The sequence below is a fragment of the Pseudopipra pipra genome, chromosome 12 (assembly GCF_036250125.1).
Source record: "Pseudopipra pipra isolate bDixPip1 chromosome 12, bDixPip1.hap1, whole genome shotgun sequence".
NCBI lineage: Eukaryota > Metazoa > Chordata > Aves > Passeriformes > Pipridae > Pseudopipra > Pseudopipra pipra.
The window spans coordinates 1,030,338-1,043,557 of record NC_087560.1 but is presented as its reverse complement, the minus strand read 5'-3'; the positions used below and the strand labels follow the sequence as shown (position 1 = coordinate 1,043,557).

General features: G+C 42.0%; 1 protein-coding gene across 8 annotated transcripts in view; it reads left to right on the top strand.

The window, feature by feature from the left end:
* Nucleotides 1–647: 647 nt before the first annotated feature.
* Nucleotides 648–13,220, top strand: part of OTUD7A (OTU deubiquitinase 7A) — a 121,598-nt gene continuing 109,025 nt past the window's right edge. For 5 of the 8 annotated variants that reach the window (XM_064668318.1, XM_064668319.1, XM_064668321.1 and 2 more), the window contains exon 1: nucleotides 692–829. The gene's annotated coding sequence lies outside the window, so the exon portion shown is untranslated. Of the gene's footprint in view, nucleotides 667–691; nucleotides 830–1,131; nucleotides 1,239–1,265; nucleotides 1,315–13,220 lie in introns of those variants that run through there. The other 3 variants (XM_064668315.1, XM_064668317.1, XM_064668316.1) reach the window with 3 other exon arrangements.

Sequence of the window (13,220 nt, the reverse complement as noted above, 5' to 3'; positions counted from 1 at the left end):
AGTGGAAGTGAAAGACTGCTTTGGTGTGGGGGAGGTAGTTTTAACGGGGTGAGATGGAAAACACCTGGTGAGATAGAATATACCTGGGTGAGACAGAAAACACCTGGGTGTGTACTGAAGTAGCTGGAACCAGGTTATTTGAGAAGTTCCTGTGGCCTGAAGTAGACTTTACTGACCTCTCCCGAGCAGGTAAAATGAAATATCCAACTAGGAGGCGCGTGAAAAGCAATAATTTAAGAATAACAGACCCCTTTTGCAATGGGTAAAACTGGGCACGGTCCTTTCCAGAACGACGATGGATACAGAGAGGAAGCAGCGCTTCCCATCTCCCGCTCCACCATCCTGGGCCGGGGGAGCGGTCGCAGTGCAGGGGCGGCTGCGGGGCCGCTCCGGGGCTGTCCGGGAGCTCATCGCGGCCGGGCTCTCCCCTCGCCCATCCCGGCCGGGCTCTCCCTCGCCCATCCCGGCCGGGCTCTCCCCTCCCCCATCCCGGCCGGGCTCTCCCCTCGCCCATCCCGGCCGGGCTCTCCCTCGCCCCGGGCTCCGGGCGGGCGCGGCCCGGGGGTCGGGGGGGCGGAGCGGGGCGGAGCGCGGCTCCGGGCGCTGCGGGCAGGAGGGAGGGCCGGCCCTGCGGCCGGTGACTTCATGGGAAGGAGGCGGCGGGAGGTGGGTGTCGCTTTCCGTGTGCCGGTGCCTCTGCAGGGCGGGCGCGGGGCCGGGCCACAGCGCGGACGGGGGGCGGCAGCGCCGGGCCGGCTCCCCCTTCCCCTCCGGCCGAAGGAAGATGGAGCTCGGGTAGCGCGGGGTGCGGGAGGAGCAGCGGGAGCAGGTAAGGGCTGTTCTCCCTCCTCCCGCCCGCGGGGCCGGGCCGTGTCCCCTCGCAGGTGGCACAGGCGGGCCCGGCCGTGCCCTTGCCCGGGGCTGCCCGGCCGCGGGAGCGCCCAGGGGAGCTCGGACAGCCGGAGGGCAAAGCCCTCGGCCGGGCCGGGGAGCGCAGAGCCGGCGCTCGGAGCCGCCTCCCGCCCCGTGCCCGGGGCTGCGGGCCGGGGCTGCGGGAGCTCTGCCGGCTCTGCCCCCGCCCCGTCTCCCCCGGCTCGTTGATGAGCTCCAGGAAGGGTTTCTGCATTGCAGACTCTCGCCGGAGCTCCGCTCCTGCATTTGCGGCGTTATCCTGCTCAAGGAGCCTGTTCCTGGCCGGGTGTTTCGGGGCTGCTCGGGCAAGAGGCCGATTTGGGCAGGTGGGATGTCCTTCTGTGTTTCTTGGACCGTGTCCGGACATTCGGGGGATTGACCTCATTCCAGTAACTATTAGATGTGCGTATAATATTTGTTCTCTTTCTGAAAGAGCTACAAAAGAGTATCGGTCTGGATTTGTGTGATTAACGATCATTTGAAGTTCACGGGGTGCAGTGAGATATAATGTGCATATAAAACATAATGCAGTGAGGCACACGACCTTACATAATCTAAATTTAAAAAGCTCCCTACCCCTACGCTTACCCTGGAGGTTGTAGGAATATGTCTGTTCTAAGCTTGTTCAGTACCTATCTGACATAAAGATGCAGAGCCCCCCGTGAGCCAGTGCTGAAAATAAAAGGATAAATTGTTGACTACTTTTGGTGTAGTTGTGTCACAGTAAGTTCCCCATCGCTGGGCAGTGTCGCACACACACAGTGATGGTTACTGGGCACACACAGCTCCGGCAGCAGGAGGGAATGGCCTCTCCTGCTGTCCCTTGGTTGCGCCTTTAAACTGACCAGCTATAATGTAACACTGGCACATTGTAATAAACTCCAGGCTTCTCTCCCTAGGCCTGAATAGTGCTGCAATTTCTAGCATGTAGATATACATATAATGTGAGCAGAAAGAAACCTTTCACACTTTTCATTTGACCTTCAGAGTCTCAGACAAATAAATACTTGAAACTGATGATCAGGGCAAGTGTTTTGGAATGGACTGGTTTAAAATACGTTGCTGGACGCGAACGTATACAACTCATATCACATCTAGGGTGACACACAGTCAGTGTTCTGAGCTCTGTATCCAAAGGAAACTAATGTCTGATAAATTTGGCCCACATTTTAATTTAACTCAGTCCTTACAGGTGACATTGACTTTAATAAAGGTTGCTATGGCACAGATTTAAATTACAGTATATTAAGCTTCTGGAACTGAAACTGCTGTTGGTAGGAAAAGTGTTGTTATTTACAATCTGTTATTAAAATAGGAGTGTGTTAGCTCTTGGGGCTGGATGTGGCTCTGTTTTCTGCTGTTGGTGTGAATTGACTAAATGGTCTCTGGATGGAGGCCAGATTTTTCCTGGTGTGACTGTGCTGCTCACACAGGGGCAAGCTGGACTTTTCCCATTTGAATCTGGAATATAGATGAATGTCAGTGCCTGCCATCCTCTGGGAAACTTTCTCTTCCAGACCTGTATGCGTGTGCCTAGGCTGTACCACTGAGGGTGGTGTGGAGCACAGCACCAGCGTGGGCTGTGTGTGCCCACACAGCCATAATCACCATGTGACAGGGGAGAAATGATGCTTTGGGATCCTGTTCTCTTGTGATACTACATTTTTGTGGCTGCACTTTTACAAGAAACTCAGTCATCTTTGGGCCAACTTAATTCATGTACAATACAACAACAGTTAAGAGTATGAGGCTGGGTAGGAATCAGGTCTAATAGACTCCTTTTGGTGTATGTATAGGGCAAAAATAACTGATTGCTTAATCATAATGCATCTATTTTTGAAAAAGCTATTTTCCTGCAAATGGATTCTAGAAGATTTTAGTCTTAGTTCATCAATACAAATTCATATAGTGATGGTGGTGGCTGGATGTTACAGACTCCAAGTAAGCATGGGATGAGCAGGTAGGAAGGTACTTGGTCCTTCCCTGGTAAGCCTCCCTCTGCACCTTTCCTTGTCCCTGGGACATCTCCCTTATTGTCACGTTGGCAGACTCAGCAAAAAGGCCATTGAGTGAAGGGAACTCCAGGTAAGGAATTTTGTAGAGCTGAGTACATGCAGGCTGTGAACACTGACTGATGCTACCAATGCAACCATTGTGCTAATTGTTGCCATAGCTGCCCTTTATGTTACTTATTAAAGAATTAGATACTATGGTTTAATCAGCCAAAGCACTATATATAGAGCATCTAATTTAAATTAAAACTATATGTTTTGAATATAATCTCTATGGTGTTTTTGCTCACTTAGAGTTTTGTATGAGTTTAATGGTGTTGTATCTATGTTATTTCAGGGAAGAAATGGGGTTTTTTTATTAAATTTGTTATATACTGCATAGACACATATGAACTTTAAAAATGTGTATATCATCTGGCTGTCACATATTGTTATTTACCTTATTCTTGCCTTTAGACATAGTAACCTTCTGTGGTCTTTACAGGAGGAGAACAGTGGAACTATTCCCACATAGTTATGTATGGGAGAGAGGATTGGAGTGGAGAGAAGGAAAGGACTAAGGGAACTGGCAGAATGTTTGTTTCCAGACAATCTAGACCTCATATCTTGCAGTGTTTAATGAAGTCTCCTTCTATTTAATATATTCTGCATTCCAAAAACATAATGAAATGTGAATTTCCTTTTGACTTGAATTTCATATGATATCTTGGGATTCATATTAAGCAAAAATTAAACATAAACCTTTAATTAAGCAGATGGCAAGCTTAAAATATCAAGTGCAACTGTTATTAAATTGAGGACTGAAAGCAGAAAAGGCTTTGTTGTTGTTGTTTTTGAAGATTTTGTATTCTACTGGTTCATTTATCATTGATATGCACTGCACAGGCATGCAAATGAATTCAGAGATGTTTAGACAAAAGCATAGAGCTAAACAGTATGTGGATCTTCTGAACAAATGAATCAGGTTGCCCTCATGAAAAAGCTGGCAGATATTAACCTGGTCTGAAAATTCAGCAGTGTAGTCTTATGCAAGAAGAGAAGTTTTACCAGTTGAGGTGTGATACAAATGTGTGCAGGTGTCCTGTTGCATCTTCCTGTATTTCTGTGTCATTGATTTCCTAAGACAAAGCACGGCACAAAACTGAGAAGTCAGGTGTCCCCAGATAAGATGGCAGAACTGTCCTCAAATCCTTGGTAGTAACTGATTTTCTTTTGAATGCAGGTTAGTATATACATCTGAATGTAGCAGCACAACTGTTTCACTGTCAGATATTTTGTAGACTCTGTTTAGTTGTCCTTCCCTAACTACTGACCCAAGGGAGGAAAAATTGTAAATCTAACAAGTATGGAGGTACTGAAGATATGGAAGGCTTGAGTTACATTTCTGTTTTCATGCTGTTTCCCATCATAACTGCTTCTGTGATTGTTTCTGAGTATTTCTGGGTTTAAGTCGTTTAAAAAGAGAAAGCTGCTTGTGATCTATTTCAAGTCTCATTCTCAGTTTACTTAAGTTTCTTGTTGTTCTTCTTGAGGTCAGTGCTGTCTACTTTAGGGTACTGTTATACCAGTGATTTTTAGTCAGTAGTGTTTTACTGCAGAATATTATTGACATTATCTGTATTTATTTAATATCTCTTGGATGGACCTTTGGAAAAGCTTTAGGCTTGAAATACAGAGTTCAACTTGCTTATTAGCTTTTATTAAAAGTGTTTATAAATTCATGTATTATTTTAGAGTATCTCAGCCATTTGAAATACATTGGCTATGAATTTGGTCTAAGTCTGAAAATGTATTTTATAGAAGATGTGAAGGATTGCTATTGCTGGAAATATTTCTCAGTACTCAGGGTTTTTTTTCAGAACGAGCATATCTGCAAACACTTCGTGGTACATTTAGTAAAATTAGAATGCTTCCTCTTGTATATTGAAAATTTCATTGTTCGGAACACTGAGTTGTGCTGCTCTCTGATCGTGGTTTCAGTCTTGTGTGCGATGCTTCAGTGTGGCCTGTACAGAGAACAAAGTATGGGGTTTTTTGTCCAAAGAGTAAAGTAGCTATTTTTACCTGTCAAGTGTTTTGCAGATACTCAGTTCTCCACAGTGACTTCTTTCACTTGCACATTCTTTCAGGATCTGCTGAGTAATCATTTGCATTGAGTAGTTAATCAAAAAAGGGGCAAAACCCATTTAGAAAACTGAGCAAGCTGTGAAAGAATTTTGATTCTAATTTTGGTCACAATGGTTATATTTCCACTATTGTTTTCAGAATTAGAGTAAGGAACACTGAAAACTTGTTCTTTAATTAGATACTTGAAATATCACATTTCTAATCCTGATGTCTGCTGACATTATGGCCTGTGTCACAGGGAAGTTTACACAGTGGGTACTGCTGTGTGTGGCCAGGAGATGGAATACTGGGCTGGTATCAGAAATGTGTTCCAATGCCTTTGATTAAAATGGCAAGCTGCCATGGTGATAGTACCATAGAAACTGGGGAAATAATCATTGCCTATTAGCAAAACTGAATGAAAAATTCTTCTCTATTTTTCTATCTTTTATGTTTCAGCACCTTAGCAGGAATGAAACTCTGCTGATGTTATATCCCTGACTGAAAAAAATCTGGAACAAATTCCTTTGCTCTGTATTACCCTGCAGACCAGGCTGAGGTTATGTATTGGTGCTGCCAAAACATTAAATGTATGGACAACTTCCGCTCTCAAGGGCACTAGAGCAGAGACCTCTCTTGCAGCACTGATGTTTGTTGTTAAGTTACTTTACTCTCTTCTACTGTAATTACTTTCTGAATAGTGCAGTAAATATAATTTCCTTTAAAAGCACTCCAGCAAAGAAAGGCTATGATTGTGTCCCACAGCCAAAGTCTGCACAGACACAGCAAGTAATGAAAGAACCTGAATTTGGGAGCCTGACATTGCAAAGGGTTTTGTCTGTCCTGAACTGCACAAATCATGAGTCCAAGAGTGCCAAATAAGATCATAGAGCAGCAGTATCTGTACTGGCTTAGCTCTTCCCATCTCTTGAGGTCTATTCAACAAGAAACAAAAGTGCAAGACAGTCCCTCACTTGGACTGCTCTGTCTCTTGGCTGGAATGAGTCATTTCTCTATTACTGGTTAGTGACTCTGTAGGGTATTTACACCCCACTGGAAACTGCTAAGCAAGGACATGAAGGAAGTGAACCCAGATATGTCTGTCTAGGTATATGCTCATTAAATTTCTGTGCAAACACTCACATTGCCATTAAAGTTCCTGAGGTAGTGCAAAGGAGCTTTCATCATGGCTGGGCTTCGCGAACGAAGATTTGGGAAGGCTCTATCCACATTTGCTACAGGCGCGCTGGTGGCTTATGAGGCCAATCCGTGACAGACATATCCGATTGCAAAAGGCACAGCAGAAAGACTCCTTAGATGGTGTATTCTGCAATACACGGTTCTTTCTGCGTTGCCTTTTTTCCTCGAGGGTGATCCTGTGTGCTTTCTCAAAGGCATCAGCTGCGTTATAGATGGTGTGTCTCCAGGCCTCCCGATTTGAGGCCAGAGTAGACCAGTTATGGTGATCAATATGGCTTTAATCCTGTGTTAAATAGCTCTGAGATCTGTGTAAAGGACAGGTTTTCAATGGTAGTAAACCTGAGTTTATTGGTTGGATTGGCCCCGGACTAAGCAGCAGACAGTAGAAGTAAACACAGCCTATTGGGCTATCACTAGGTACAGATATGACAGCACACTCTCTCTAATCAGAGTAACGTACTTATCTGAGAACAGAACCCAGAGCAAATACAAGGCACTGCAGATGGATGTGTCAGGAACACTTAGTCTCAGATCTGCCAGCCCTTAACAGAAACCTGCCCGTCTCTTACCTGAGAATATTAAATATCCCAGTTAGCTCTAAGTCCTGAGCTGTTACATTGTTGATTCCAGGGAAGAGAACATACAGGTGTATTAAATAACACTGCGGTAATGGGAAGAGATTGTGTTAGTGTAAAGAAAGTATTGATTTAGCAAACTATAATTAAGTGTGAAGCAATGAAATCACCTCCATGTCTCTCTAAATAACTCTTTACATCTTTGTCTCTAGAAGAGTACAAGTGGTTTAAAGGAAAGGCAGAGTATAAAGGGAAGGCACGTTTCTGGAAACAGAAAGAATGCCAGAAGACACAACACTTAAAGTTCGTATGTGGGAAAGATATAGGGAGTGTGGTAACCTCAGTTGGGCAGGTGAGTAAGAGCTGGAGACAAGCTTCCCTTCAGCACAAATTAACAGAAGCAACATAAAGTGGAGCAGCCTCCGATAGAAGATCAGAAAGATACTGTTAAATGAAGTCAGGTTGAGACAGTGTTTGCACTTTACTAAATTGAGGACGTTTGCTTTTAAGAAATAGCCCTTGAAAAGTGGTGTGGTTTTTCATTAACCCTGACTATTGGTAATGTCTGAGCATTTAGAAGCTGAGGATTAAATTCAGGGATTATGAGGTTAATCTGAAAATTCAGAATTTAAATGCATCTCAGCTGTTGCGATATTTCTTTATATCAATTTCAGTGTTTCATGTTTGGTTTTTCAATAATCATAAAAACAAGGCTTGAAATAAGACTATGGGAAGGCACATCAATGCCAACACGTTTAGGGGGAAGCTCCAGGTTGGGGTGACAGTTTGCCACAAAGATCTGAGGTTCTATGAGTTACTCTCACAGCTTCTTATCATGTGTATTTTGATATCACAGGAGGCAGGGGAAGAAACCAGAGAATCTAATACTGGACTTTATTCAGTGTCTTTTCTGTGTGGAAAGGCCTGTGTGCAGGAATGAATTTTTGAGCTGTGTGGCTGGGGGTGTCTTAGTGGCTGAGGAACACTGTGGAAGCTCAGTGTTTCTTAGCAATAGATAGGCTATTCCTTCAGGCTTCTTTTTATGAATGTATATAAACCTCAGCTATACAGAACTCACATCTATGTCTATAATTGAAGTTTTCTTAGACATTTGTGTTATGGTTCTGTTCATTGCTAATCACTTCAAGACAGAGTTTCAAATAAGGTAGGAAAAGTTGTTTTAACTCATAAATAATCTTCGTCTTCTGAGAGGCACCCAGAAGTGCTTTACTGATTTTCTTTTTCTCTCATATTTTTCTCTGTCTATAATCATACCTGTATCTTTCTGCTCTAACATTCCAGTCTGAGGATGCTGAGTAGATAAGGACTGTAAACAGTTTGGGGCAGGAAATGGAAAGATATTCATTAGTGTATAGTCAGACTGTAAATTCTCAAAGCAGAATTTAATCAAGATTAATAAAAGGATGCATTTCCTTGGCAAGAATAGGAGGGAACTAAAGGCTGTGAAAAAACATCTTACATGAAGGTTCTCTTGAAGAAGGTCTGTAGAGGTCTGTAATGTCTCCTGGGCAACACAGTTTACATTTTTATAAATCTGCATCATTGAAAACTTCTTCTGACATTGATAGGTAAAAGCATGTGCAGGAGAAAGAGTAGCATCATAAAGTCTAGAGCTGTGGCGTTTGCAACAAAATCACTATGTTGTCTCTCTCTGGGCTACATCATCTTTGTGGTGGGAAATGACTCTCCTCTATCACTTAATCCATCCCAAATACTTTTCTCAGTTCCTTTACCCTTCAAAGGCAAAATCCCCATAACTGCCATAGGAGGGTGGGTCAAACAGTGGCTTCCAACAGTAGCCACTGGAAATTAAGTCTCGGAACTTGTGACTAGGAGAATTAATAAGAATTTTGCAATGTGGTCCAAGTGTTCACTGGCTTTGTTTGTGATTATGAACATATGCTACAAACTGCTAATTACTTACTGCACGTGAGGGAATCTTCTTTAAAGCAAGGCTGTAGTACTGATTTCCTGGCACATGCACCTCCCTAGGATGGTGTATTGCTGATGTGGAGCCTGTAGCAGTCTGACCACAAAAGGATGATGTGCTCATTTCTGCAGACAGGTGGTTTGTGGTCATCCTGGATGTGCACATCCTGATGGATGTGCATCTGTGGAGGTGTTGCTGCCCTGGCTGCTCTCCCTCTCTGCTCATGCAGATCAGGTGTTTGAGATGAGCTCTGATGAGCACAAAACGTTGCACTAGTAAAATGTAGCCCTTAATTAGCATGGAAGTGTAAATCATTGCCTTTTGCTACCTCCAGAGAGGAGTAGTCTTTCCTGAGCAGCTCAACTGTGAGTATCTGCAGCTGGTGAGATGGTTACATCTAGCTGATAATCTCTTGACTTTCTTTGATACAGAATTTGAGAAACAGAGCCATTATAGTTTTCCTTCCTCCAATTTTGTCTCCTAAAATATGCTTAACATGAAAATGGGAGAAATGGTTCCATCAAGAGCTGTTCAGTTTTTAGTTTCATTTCACATACCTCTCATATTTAATATAAAATATTTTTCTATCTGGTATAAATAGAGGAATATGTACTCATGAGAAAAGATATCTCTGAAGCCTTTTGGTTGTCACAGCAAAATATTAAATATCCATCTTTGGATTTCATAGTGAAGTTTGTTTGTATAAAAAGGTGCTTTATTTTTGTGAGGGAAAGGTTGGAAGAGCACGTAATTTTATTGTGCAATTTGGGTAGAATTAGTTCTATGACTGGTTTTACCCCAATTATTATCTTATAGAAGTTACAATAACATGATGTATATATGTTCTTTTATTCTATGAATCTGAGACTTATCAATGGAGGAGAAAATGATTCTGTAACAAATTCATGGAGGTTCATGCTCCCTTAGTCCTTGGGAACTGGAGAAAAAGAGGCCTGGAGCTTTAAACATACCAAATCAATCCACCTCCTCCAGACCACTGACATGGGCCTTCTCTCCCAGTAAAATAATGACAGAAAACAGCCTTTGAGCTGTGGAATTCTGAGCATCTTTGGCAGAAGATTAGCTCGAAGGGAATCACTGTGGCAGTAAAATACATTCTGAGCTGAAATGCTGGAAGAGTGGATGGCCAACAAGTGGGCTTAGTTCACTGTTCCTACATTTAGTTCCCTGTTACTCTGTTCATACCCACAAAACAGTCTTGCTGTCAGAGAGTTTCCTATTAAGTCCCAGATGTTTTAAAACACATCTTATGACTAATATCTATGGAAAAAAAAATCTATTTTGAGCTGCTTGAAATGATGCCATGTCAGTATATTCATTTTTAAAGTGGGGCAAAATGTAACTGTATAAAATAGATTGCCATATAGGTGTGATTTCCGGTGATATTTTGTCTTCAGGCTATATCTTTCTTGGATACAGCTATGGAAAAAATGTTATGTTTAGGGAGAGGAAGAAAAAAAAGAATAGATTTCCATGAAACCTGTAACCTCACCAGTATGGATTTCATGGTCTTAAGAGGAGATAATTTATAACTATTCAATGCTGAACAGTTCCTGAGAACTAGATGCAAAAGTCTCTAATAAATGAAACTCTGATTATGGTAGCCTGTGGTTATCTTGTTTTTATCACTATACCATGATAAATTTAACCTGGTGACAGTTATGACTGGAGATAATGAGCACTGCAGACAATGGTTCTGCAAGTGCTGCGAAGGTGAAAACGCCAGAGCGGAACTCGAGTGTCTGTGCAGGTGTTTATGCAAAACGTGACCTTTGTGTGATCTTCCAGCTGAAGTTATAAATAGCTACTGTGTTTCCTCTGCTTTGTATAAAACTATGTGTATAGTTACAGGGGGCTATCGGTGGTTTTGAAAGATGAGGTTGTTGAAAATGTAACTGAAGATTTACAGACACCATTGTTGACTTGTGAAAATATTTACTGAAAACCTGTAGATACCTTTAAGCCTTGTAAAATGATTTGGAAGTAGGGAAGTAGCTAGTCCTACAGTAGTTTGCCAGGAAAGTTGAGCGCTTTTTTTGTTTTGTGGTTTGTGGTTTATTTTATTTTTAATTTTTAGACGTTCCTAAGCTGCCAGGTAGGAGAAAGCTTATTGCCTACTTATTAAAATATCTGGATAGAGAGAGCTGCTAATAATATGCAGTGCTCCTTCTGTGTTGCTTCTTCACATTCCCACTGCTTGGCTGGAATGTAGTGGTGTTACATATTTGTAGATCTAACAGCTCTTCTTCAAGCCTTGCACTGTTAAATTGGGTCAGTGCATATAATGCATGTTAAATAAGACAGGAGGGGCTGTTGGTTTTGCAGAAAAAGTTAGCAGAGGATTTCAGTGTTACAGGAAACGTGTTATGGTTAAGAACAAGCACATTTTGTTTAAATACGTTACTAGTCATTCACAAACCAAGCAATGTGATCTTCTGGAATACATTTTTCTAGGTATGTAAATGGCACAGGGTTTGATACAGCTGACCAAGCGTAGCAGAATGCAGACTGGAGCTCTGGGATCCAGTGCCTTGGTTAGATCTTTGGTTAGTGTTTTGCAACAGAACATTTTAGTTTTTCGTATTAATAGTTGAGATAATTTTTTATTTTTTTTTTTTGTGGCAGGGAGACCTAAGTGAATTATTTTATGTCAGTAGCCTGTGCAGAGAAAATTGTTTTAAAATCTCCAATGCTCCTTGCCTCACTTGAAAAGCTGACTACAGGTCCTTAAGAGATCACATGACTTCTTTTAATGGGATTTAGGCTTCTAGGTCATACAAAGTATTTTTTAAAAGTTTTATTCTTGTCCTGATGATTAAACTTCCAGATGAAGCTGTGACTTCATTAATAGCCAAGCTGTAAAACCCCAATTCAAAACATTGATTCTGTATCTGAAAAAGTAGAGCTGCATATTAGTCCCAAGCCCTTGTATGTTCTCTGTTCTTCTGTACTTTACAAAAAGGAGCAGTTTCCTGACTGTTAAAACAGAACCATTTAAAACTGAACCTGCAGTTGTTGAAGTCTTTCATCAGCTGTGGCAGATACAGCACCTCCAGTGTTCCCTCCCAGCTTCACCCGTCTTGTGATCCTGGGGTGTTGTAGAACTGCTCTAAAAGCAGGTTGTCTTATTAATTCCATGCTTGCCAATCATAGGGTTTATACTGCTTTGTGAATAATGATCAGTCATGAAACAAAGTTTCTACAAAATCTATTTTCAGTACCTCTTAAAAACAATTTCAAATTAAACTGCGCAAAGAACGGGCAAATGTACTACTACTAACAAAATTTGCCTCCGTGTTCAGGGGAGCAGGGCTTCAAAGTTACCTTTTCTTATTCCATAGTGTAATTTCTGTGTATTAATGGGTAAATTCTTCAGAGAGTTTGCATCTGCTGTGGTCTGCAGTGTGGATTTAGTGTTTTGATGGAGAGATGCCTGGGATGGGACTCCTTAGATTTCTGAGGCTGTAGAACTTGGTGGTGGAGTTTCTTGAAAATCTGTAGGTCTTGTTGACCTATAGCATCCTTTTCAGAAAGACACTCCTGATTTAGATGCTTAATTCATTAGATGAATATCACGAATCCGTAAGAAGTAGCAGCTTTGGTCACACAGGTTGTGCCTTTGTGGTTCAAAGCAGCTACTTTGTGTTACCTTCCTTGTGACTAAGAGTGAAGTTGAATGAACAGCCTGGGTTTAACTGTGACTAAGAGAAAAGGATTTGCTTTCATGTGATAGCTGAGCTGGTGCCTCAGTTAAGCAGTAAGGGTATGCAGGTTTTAGAATTGTCATGACTTAAAACATACAAAATAACCATACTATATTTGTGATCATAGCGTGTGAAATGTGTCTACAGATTTATTTTGATAGAATTTGCTTTCTGTCTGCATTTTGTAAATTTTATTTGTTTATCCTCTGACAGAAAGCTGCACTTGACTTCTGCTGAGTCTGTGGGTGACTTCAGAGGCCTGTATGTGTAAGTCAGGTTAGAGAATCAAGGCCAGGATGGAGAGGCTGCCAATGCCATTGTACAAACGGGCACTTAGTGTTTTATGTGTTCAGAATAGTCCAGTGTAGCAAGTGTTTAGGAGGAAAAGTTTTCTTTGTTCGCAGCATAAACCAAGACAGTTGTTAAATTTCATGCTTAGCTGCAGAGCTCATCTGTGATCACTGAAGATGAGGATCTGCCTTAAATAAAGGAGTAGGTCATTAATCTTTTGAGGGCTGTTCAGGCAGTCTTTGCAAACACAGAGGCCTTGAGGGTAACAGAACTTCAGTAGCAGAACCTGCTGGCTCTTGTGTGTCAGTGTGGTGTTAATTGGAAGAGAATAGTAGTATACTAATAAACTTGCATGCTTTCCAGATGAATTACCAATCTGTTTAAAATATTTTAGTTGCCTTTCTTAGATCTTTACTGTTAATGAAAATTACCTCCTAAGATTTTGCGT